The sequence below is a fragment of the Nicotiana sylvestris genome, chromosome 9 (genome assembly GCF_000393655.2).
Source record: "Nicotiana sylvestris chromosome 9, ASM39365v2, whole genome shotgun sequence".
Classification (NCBI taxonomy): domain Eukaryota; kingdom Viridiplantae; phylum Streptophyta; class Magnoliopsida; order Solanales; family Solanaceae; genus Nicotiana; species Nicotiana sylvestris.
The window spans coordinates 136,587,007-136,596,744 of NC_091065.1; the positions used below are offsets into that span (position 1 = coordinate 136,587,007).

Genomic DNA, 9,738 nt, shown 5'->3' on the forward strand with positions numbered 1-9,738 from the left:
AATAGGGGATCGGGGCGTTAATTCTTAAGACGATAGGCCGGATCGTAACAGAAACCAAAAGGGTCCCTAAGATTGTGACCTAAGATAGGAATTAATTCTAAGAATCAGCAAAAACCCATGATAATAAAGCTACTTTTGAAGTTATTACAAACAAATTAAATTTACGATTTACTCTATATTGGGCAAAGCAATAAAGATAGAAACTTTACCAAATAGACAGCTAGCTAGAGATACAAAAAGACCCATTTTAGCCAAGATTGGATTTTGATGAGGACAAAATGGAGATACAAACAAGCTCGAGGAGGTCTTCTTTTTACAGAAAAGAGAAAGCTCAAGTAGTCACCTCTTACCGTGATTAACAAAGGAAGTCTGAAAAATGATAGGAGTACTACTTTGTTTCCGAGTGCATATTACGTGTAATTCTTGTTGACACATGTGTTACAATTTAGATTCATTATGTCGTCAAACATCCACGTCCACCTACTAAGCAGTGCTTAGGCATTCTAGTTACTTACACGTGGATTAATGCCCACACAATTAAGAATTATCTTAAATTACTTAAAATACTACTCACTTTTAATACACTTTATATACCATACTATAATATATTGTACTATCATGGTCATGTGGTACCATACAAAATAAATACATACACTATTATATCATTAAAACATCCATGTAAAAATACATATATTTTTTCAACTTCTAATTTTCCTACTCTCATATAAAGAGTAAAAATTTTCGTACGCTTAATTCATAAAATGGTAAAAAGATAACCTTCTTTTCTTGTGAAAAGAATAATAATTCATATCTTTACAATAAAGAAAATCTCATAAATATTTCTCATATTATGTGTATAATTTAAAACATATTCGAAAGTAGTAATATTAATAACTATATAAAATTATATTTTTCAAACCATTTGTTTTACAAAAGTATTCCACTCAAAATATCAAATATATATATATATATATATATAAAGATTGTTAAACTTACGGGGTGTAACATCCTTCTCCCTTTAGAACATTCGTCCTCGAATGTTAACTCTTAGAGATTTACAAAATTTTCACTAGGGTTTCTTTTATAAATTAAACTAAAATCCAAACTATATCTAAAATCTCGGCTATTCACAACCTTTTGTACTTGAGGATCTCGTATATTTTTCACCTTTACCTTACTTACTTTTCAATCTCGCATCGTATCTTCCGTCTCTTTCATGACCTCCCTTTCATATTACACCTTAAAGCTCTACTATGATACCTGCACCTTTGGTGCATACAAAATCTGGCGAAAGTTTCATACTGACTTCTTACGACTCAACTCAATGGCACGATCTGGAAACAAAAGAAGGGTAATATTTCCTAAATGCCTCATGGCCTCTCAATTATAAATATGGCGCGCAACACACCCATAAGTGAGACTCTACTAGGCACGACTTTGTAGATTCCCTAGGACATGACCCGCTCTGATACCACTTTGTCACGCCCCAACCTTGGGAGGTGTAGCTGACACCCGGTGCCACACTGGCCCGAGCGAACCACTCTGTAACTCATTCATTCCTTTTATACTATCATGGGCTAACATGTCCACAACTCGTAATGTACAATTGTAAGTGAAAAATACTGTTTCGCTGAACAATTTTTCTTAAAACATAAATACATATGGGTCGGCAAGGCCTCTCACATATTGTACAAAATGAACATTTATCTACAAAGCCTCTAAGATTATTCAACATCAAATGGGATAGGGTACCGGCCTACACATAAGTCCGTAGAAAAACTCTAACACAATGACTCATGGACTCGGCTGCACTCCGAATGAGGTGGAGTCTTACCGATCCTTCGCTGAATGCATACCTCGTCTATTGTGAGGGTTCGTCAATCTGATTATTTATACCTGCAGGCATGAATGTAGTGTCCCCAACAAAAGGACGTCAGTACGAATAATGTACTGAGTATGTAAGGCAGAACTGAAACATAACAGTAAGTCAACATTAATTAAGTACATAGAAGAAATATAGAGTAAATGACTCAACCTGTAAATTTGAATGGCTCTGTAAATCATGAAATATTTATAATATCATGCATATGTGTATAAATGTCATGTAATACATAGGTTTGTATGTACATAACATCATAAAGCCTCTGAGGGCATCCCATTATATCATCTCAACCACTTCGGGCAAAATCATCATCGTATACCAGCTGATCAGGTGGTGGTGCGTATATAACGCCATAACCTTTCTCATACCCCATATATACATATATATACTTATATATACGCGTATATAATGCCATAACATCATCACGCCTCTGAGGACGTCCCATCATATCATCTCGGCTACTGTGGACAAATCATCAACGTATACCAACTAATCATGTGGTGGTGCATATATAACGCCATAACCTTTTTTCATATTCCATATACATATATATACTTATATACGCGTATATAACGCCATCTGAGTCATGGGTAAATGCACATGTGAATGAATGCAATGTATGAGAAGTATGTTAATAAAACTTCTCTGAACGTCAAAAGACCATTCTGCCTCTGATTAATATTATTTTACAGGAATAAATAACATAGACATCCTTTCCCCAAAATAATAATCAAGGTTTAAAAGGAAGTAGGCCCCATTAATTTAAGGAGAAAAATTATTTATTTTACTGAACCTGGGTTACTAAACTACATGCTAATCAATTGGTGAAGCATGTTTAGACAAGTATTGATACAAACAATTCACAATTTATAATAGCCATGTATTTGAATTATGCCATAATCCACTAGAGCAACTTATTCTGATGATAACTTTCTTAATCTACACTAGTTAGTACTCAATCGTAATAACTCATCATTTTGCTGACAAATTATCTTCCACTCAATTACTACAAGAAGAATGGATAAACAGAAGTTACACTGAACATAAGCAAAACTTTCAATAACACCAGATATAGAATTATTTGTGAAGCAAATATAACACGACTTGGAAGATGTAAGGAGTCGAACAACAATTCCAGGAACACTGTCACCGTAACCCAGTGCTTAATAAAAGATTCAAGTACGACGAAATATCAATTCAGAAAACTTTGCATTGATTTTCATAGTTATTAAGCAAAGATAAGGTTAAAGTGGATGGTCTAACAAACTCCTTTGAATTAGTACCGAAATTTTCATATCAATTCAAAATTTACGTATTTTTTTGAGACCCATGAACATATGATAAAATAATAGGACACAGGGGAATTCAAGAACATAGGCACCTCTAATACTTTTACGAATAGAGTCATATACGAAAGTTGTGCATTTTCTCGTTTTGTTTGTATCGTATGGATCGTGCCAAAAGAAAGGAGAGATAGCCTTAACATACCTGAGCCGATTCTCTTGACAATCCCTCTGGAAAAATCTTCAATTCAGGCCATATTGATATAAAATGCACTAGTATAAGTATTTGAACCCAGAAACGCGCAATAGAGGATTCCCCAAATTCCAACGTATATGTACATGTACGCCCTGGACCGGACGTATTTCCAAGACCTCTATCTTTTCCTCCTTTGTCTAACAACTTTCCTAAACCTACTAACATGACTATCTATCTATTCTACCAAATTCGTGGACACAATAGGAAATGGCATTGGCACGTGCTCAGTGTTATCATTCGGCTTGTCAAGGTGTATCAAATTGTGTCATCATTTGGGTTGTCAAGAGGTATCAAATTTGGATCAAGATTCATAGTATTCTGATTTTCTTCCTCCGTGGAAACTCCAACAGTTTCTCCTACCACAAAAAAAGAAAATGAAAATGATATAGAAATCCCAATTTTCAAGCTCAGTGAGGTCAGAACCCTGAGCTTCCACCTTGCACTCACTCAACCAAATCAATATCCCAATTTTTACCAATCAATTAAATTTTATTCAACCTCAATATCTCAGTTTCTACCAAGCAATTGACACCACTCTCACTCTTCCCCTTAATATATATGAATTCAAATCTTATTCAGCCCAAAACAAATGTATATTCCCATAGCTTAACTTTATCGCCAACAAGAACAATCCCCAATATTTTAAATTTATTAAACAAATCAAAATCTAGAGCAAAAGAAGATTCTGCAGAAAATCTCTAATCTTTACTAGGGTGAATCATCAATAACTATAAAAGCACATAACTTTATAGAAGAAAAAAGGAAACCAAAGGGTCCCTAAGATTGTGACCTAAGATAGGAATTAATTCTAAGAATCAGCAAAAACCCATGATAATAAAGCTACTTTTGAAGTTATTACAAACAAATTAAATTTACGATTTACTCTATATTGGGCAAAGCAATAAAGATAGAAACTTTACCAAATAGACAGCTAGCTAAAGATACAAAAAGACCCATTTTAGCCAAGATTGGATTTTGATGAGGACAAAATGGAGATACAAACAAGCTCGAGGAGGTCTTCTTTTCACAGAAAAGAAAAAGCTCAAGTAGTCACCTCCTACCGTAATTAACAAAGGAAGTCCGAAAAATGATAGGAGTACTACTTTGTTTCCAAGTGCAGATTACGAGTAATTCTTGTTGACACCTGTGTTAAAATTTTGATTCATTATGTCGTCAAACATCCACATCTACCTACTAAGCAGTACTTAGGCATTCTAGTTACTTACACGTGGATTAATGCCCACACAATTAAGAATTATCTCAAATTACTTAAAATATTACTCACTTTTAATACACTTTATATATCATACTATTATACATTGTACTATCATGGTTATGTGGTACCATACAAAATAAATACATACACTATTATTTCATTAAAATATTCATGTAAAAATACATATATTTTCTCAACTTCTAATTTTCCTACTCTCATATAAAGAGTAAAAATTTCCGTACGCTTAATTCATAAAATGGTAAAAAGATAACCTTCTTTTCTTGTGAAAAAAATTAATTCATATCTTTACAAGAAAGAAAATCTCATAAATATTTCTCATATTATGTCTATAATTTAAAACATATTCGAAAGTAGTAATATTAATAATTATATAAAATTATATTTTTCAAACTATTTGTTTTACAGAAGTATTCCACTCAAAATACCATATCAAATATATATATAAATATATAAAGGTTGTTAAACTTACGGGGTGTAACATACCTGGCCTAGACCTCCATCTAAGGGAAGGTTAAGCTCCAGGAAACCAATAACACTTTCGTCAGTCCCAAGGTGGTACCCGACCTCGAGGATCTCCATCAGAAAAAGGTTAGGCTCCAGAAAGCCAATAACACCTTCGCCAGTCCCGAGACGGTACCCGACCTCGAGGACCTCCGTCAAAATGAGAAGTTAGGCTCCAAAAAGCCAAAAGCACCTTCGCTAGTCCCGAGGTGATACCCAACCACGGCGAGAAGTCAAGCTCTAAAAGGCCAACAGCGTCATCACCAGTCCCGAGGTGGTACCTCACCTCGAGGGCCTCCATCAAAAAAAAGTTAAGCTCCAAGTAAATAACCACCTAGGCCCCACCCGTATGGGCTTGGCCCTGGGGAACCGTTTGAGATCGAGCAAACCCTCTTTCAGGATCTATCTACAGTGCCTTAAGGCTATCTGCACTAAGTTCAAAGCAAGTTTCTAGGTGGTCCGGATTTGAATGAACCTCTACTCGGGGACTGCCCTCAAAAGTTCAAAGGTAGTCCCTGTCCACGGGCCTCCGAGCAAATTTCTCCTCAAAAGTTACCGCGGAGCCTAAGTGATAAACCACGGTTTCAAGGCTCAAGGCATTACTTTCATTCTAGTCGAAGTGAAGGTCCCGACGACCCGAGTTTATCGGCCCGATCCAGGCTAGATCCAAGGAACGTCGAAGGACTCCATGGGAAGCCACACTAATCAATCAAAAATCAGGAAAAAACACTCACATATGGGCTCGATATTGGCACCGATCAGTAGAGTCATACATTCAGAATCTTCGTAAACGTAAATAAAGGGTATACAGTAAGCGTCAAAGACAAAATTGATGAAACATTTTCATATTCATAAAAGTTCGATTACAGAAGCCCACAAGGGGTCCTTACATATGATTACAAAAGCCCATAAGGGGTCCTTACACGAAAACAGAGAAGCAAGAAGGTGTACATATAGTAAAATCCTAAGAGCTTAGCCTACTCTCAAAAGTACATCCTCGGCAACAACATCTTCGAATATCATCTCCTCAGGCGTACGTCCTCAAAGACAATATCTTCCAAGCACAATCCCCTCGGGAGTCTTATCTCGATCTTCCAGAATGGCATCTTCAAAAGGGGGGACGACGAAGAGGAAAGTGATGGAGAAGAGCAAAGTGACACGGAAGAGGTAGGAAGGAACGAAGAAGTGGCAGGGTGAAAAACTGGCTAGTATGGATTTTGCTAGGCTACTATTGTAAAGCCACTTCTTGGGACATTGCCCCGGTGCGGGATGTAACAGTTAGTAGATAGTACCACCTCACTACATGGAAAGCAAAGGGAGTGAGGCGCCGCACCGGGTAATCGGGGGAGGTGAGCAGCGGTGTATAGTCTGAGCTCCCTTTTGAGCAACGGTGCATAGTCTAAATATTTCCCTAGGTCAGAATAAGTCGGCCCTCTGCTTTGTAATCCCGAGCCAATGACGACAACAACATCAACAACAACAACAACAAAACAACGTAATCTCACTCGACCAGAGAAGGTCCAGGAGATAGGTCGTGGCACAACTGATAGAAGTTCCGTATAACCTTAGGGCCTTGGGCCTCAAACATGATGAACAACAATGAATAAGGATGGTAAGAAGAGAAGAATGGATAGATGCGGGAAGATACTTAGATGAAAAGTTGGTCCCAGGAAGCTCCCATTTATAGAAAGAGAGGCAGCGTAACCGATGACGCTATTATCGCCTTCAAATGACATAACGAAAGGCGCATTTAGCACGTCCTTGGGAGCTGAATCAGCGGCAACATTATGTCTATGAAGAATGAGAAACCGAAATGCTTTGAATGATCCTGGAGAAGCAAAACGACGGGATGTTTCGGTAATCACGGAGGCTTGCATCATCAGTATGATGTCATCACAAGAAGTTCGAAGAGTCGGATGTCAAGATCGTTTCTTATCAATCCTCTCTAAGAAACGCGAGGACTATCTGTGTACGGTGAAATCGGGGGGGTCCAATTTCTCATCATCGAGGCACCTCAATAGACCATCTCGAAGTATCGAGGCTACAAGGTCATGGTCGAGTTTTCCTCTCTCGAGGTTCGTCGACGTCCGACCCTGGGATAGTGTTGATCACGGCTATGGTATGAATAGGGAGTTCTTAAGGCACGTAGCTAGGACTGACAGAGCCTAGCGAGCTACTCTAAACCCGCATCAGGGTGTCATCTAGCTGTCTCATCTCCACTTCTTTGTCATTAATGTATGTTGTACTATGTTGGGATTCCCCTCCTATATAAAGGGGATCCTTGTCATTTTGTAAGCCCCTGTTGCTTTAGTTGCTCCACACGAAATATAAAAAAATATTCTACTTGCTCTCTAACATACTCTCTTGATATTATTGCTTTTATTTATTATTTTCGTAGTTGTTCTTCATTTATTGCTTATTATTGGCCATAAAGAGCCTCCGTTAATTTTATCCCAACTGTTAGTCATATTTTGACCCCCGTCGATAGCTCCCTGCCGAGCTCCGGAGTCGACCTTGAGGCCCCGAATTGACAAGCTCGAGGCTCCGATAATTGACCTATCGGTTTGGTTATCACTTCGCTCCTTGCTCTTATCCCATTTCTAAATTTCACACATAGCATCAACTGCTTAACAAACTAACATAAAAATAGATCACGTATTTTTAGAATCTCATAATCAAATTTAATTGTCATTACCATTTTCACAATAAACAAGTTGATACCGGCTACAAGCATGAGACCGGTGTTGGGTGATTTCCGAAGACAGGGTAACCGATAATAAAGATTGGAAGAGTTGATATTGGATAGTATTCAATGAACAACCGTTATAGAGAATATCTGCATTTTATAGCCAACCGTTATGCAGCCATCAATGGCGGTTTTATTCTCATTCAAGAGGACCTTCATTTGGGGATGTTGTCTCCCAAAATATAGCTATAAATAAGAAAATTAGTATCTATTGTAGGGGACAAAACATTCAGTACACAAAAGCTAAAATCAACTCTCATTCTATAACGCTATTTTTTGACATTATTCCTAGTATTGTTCTTGCTTCTTTTACCAGAGAGGCTAAGTTCATAGTCAGACTTGCATTTTCTTTAAGTTTATTTTGTAATCTTATTTCTGTTTTTATTTATTTCATATTTCTGGATCAAATTAATTCACGTATCTATAAACTACGTTATAAAATTTAACTGTACCGTTTTATAGGTAAACCATAATGATTAAATGGTTCACAGTAATTATGTTTATGGAATCGATGGTGCTTTTAATGAAAAGATGCGACTAGCTTTTTTCAGTGGAAGAAGATGATGATGGCGGAGATCTATGATATTTATGGTGGAGATAGAAAAAATGGAAAATGTTGGTGACTATTGACGAAGGTGAGGTATGACATACTATGGTGCTACCGCAGCTCACATGGTGATTTGTTGTATCATATATTTATATTTTCTTGTGAAGAAGAAGATGTTGTACGTGTGAAGAAGATCGATTTGCTTTTGTATGCTCCGTGTATGTATTGTGTGTGTTTATAGATGTTGGATTGAAAAGAGGTGGAAGAAAACGGTTTCAGTTGGTGGAGTAATAGTGAAGGAAGATGATTTCATAGTGGTGCTATGGTGGAAATAGGTGGTTATGGTCGGTGACTTTACATAGTAGAAAGAGGTAGTGGTGACACACTGGTTTTTCATGAGATCAATACTCGTACTAAGGTCCTTGTGTATCTGTTATGACATCTTCGTGAAAGAGTATTTTGTGTTCTAGGTGAATGAGTGAAAGTTTAAATTAGAATTATCATAAAAAATTAAAAATGGCTAAAATTTCCCCTAACTATATGAAATAGAATACTTTTGCCCTTTCTCATAAGGATTTTTGGATTTTATTTTTATTTTTTTTATAAGATTCTAGTTGTTGAAGTTGAAAGTAAGGCAAATGCGTGCCACTCTTACAATGGAAAGGACACAAATGACCTCAACTATTAATGGAGGATAAAAGTATCCCATAGCGTATAGTACATGACAAATTGTAATCTTTTTCCATAGACTTTATAATGCTTTTTAGGGAAAAGGTCAAAATTTACTTTTGAACTTTGTAAAATTATTTATTGTATACGGCGAAATTGGAGAGGCCAATTTCTCGTTGTTAAGGCATCTCGGAAGATCACCTCGAAGGCTCGAGACCACGGACCGAGTATCCTTCCTCGAGAGTCGTCGACACCCCAACTCAGGATAACGACGACCTCGGCGATGGTAGGAATGGGAAGCTCCCTAGGCGTACGGCTAGGACTGACAAAGCCTAGTGGACTAGTCTAAGACCCGAATCAGGGCGTCATCTAATTGTCACATCTCCATATCTTTATAATTAATGCTTGTTATACTATGATGGGATTCCCTTCCTATATAAAGGGGATCCTTGTCACCTTGTAAGCGGTTGTTGCTTTAGTTGCTCCACACGAAATATACAAGAACATTCTTCTACTTGCTCTCTAACATACTCTCTTGATATTATTGCTTTCATTTATTATCGTCGTAGTTGTTCTTCATTTATTGCTTATCATTGGCCATAAAGAGCCTCCATTAA

The 9,738-nt window shown here is 37.1% G+C and overlaps 1 long non-coding RNA gene across 1 annotated transcript; it reads right to left on the minus strand.

Annotated features, from left to right (window-relative positions):
- Positions 1-1,638: 1,638 nt before the first annotated feature.
- LOC138876954 (uncharacterized) lies at positions 1,639-4,516 on the minus strand. The gene is made up of 3 exons (XR_011402271.1): positions 4,342-4,516; positions 3,371-3,777; positions 1,639-1,896 (listed from the first exon to the last, which is right to left on the minus strand). It is a non-coding gene; the product is annotated as an uncharacterized lncRNA (long non-coding RNA).
- Between the last annotated feature and the right edge of the window lie 5,222 nt (positions 4,517-9,738).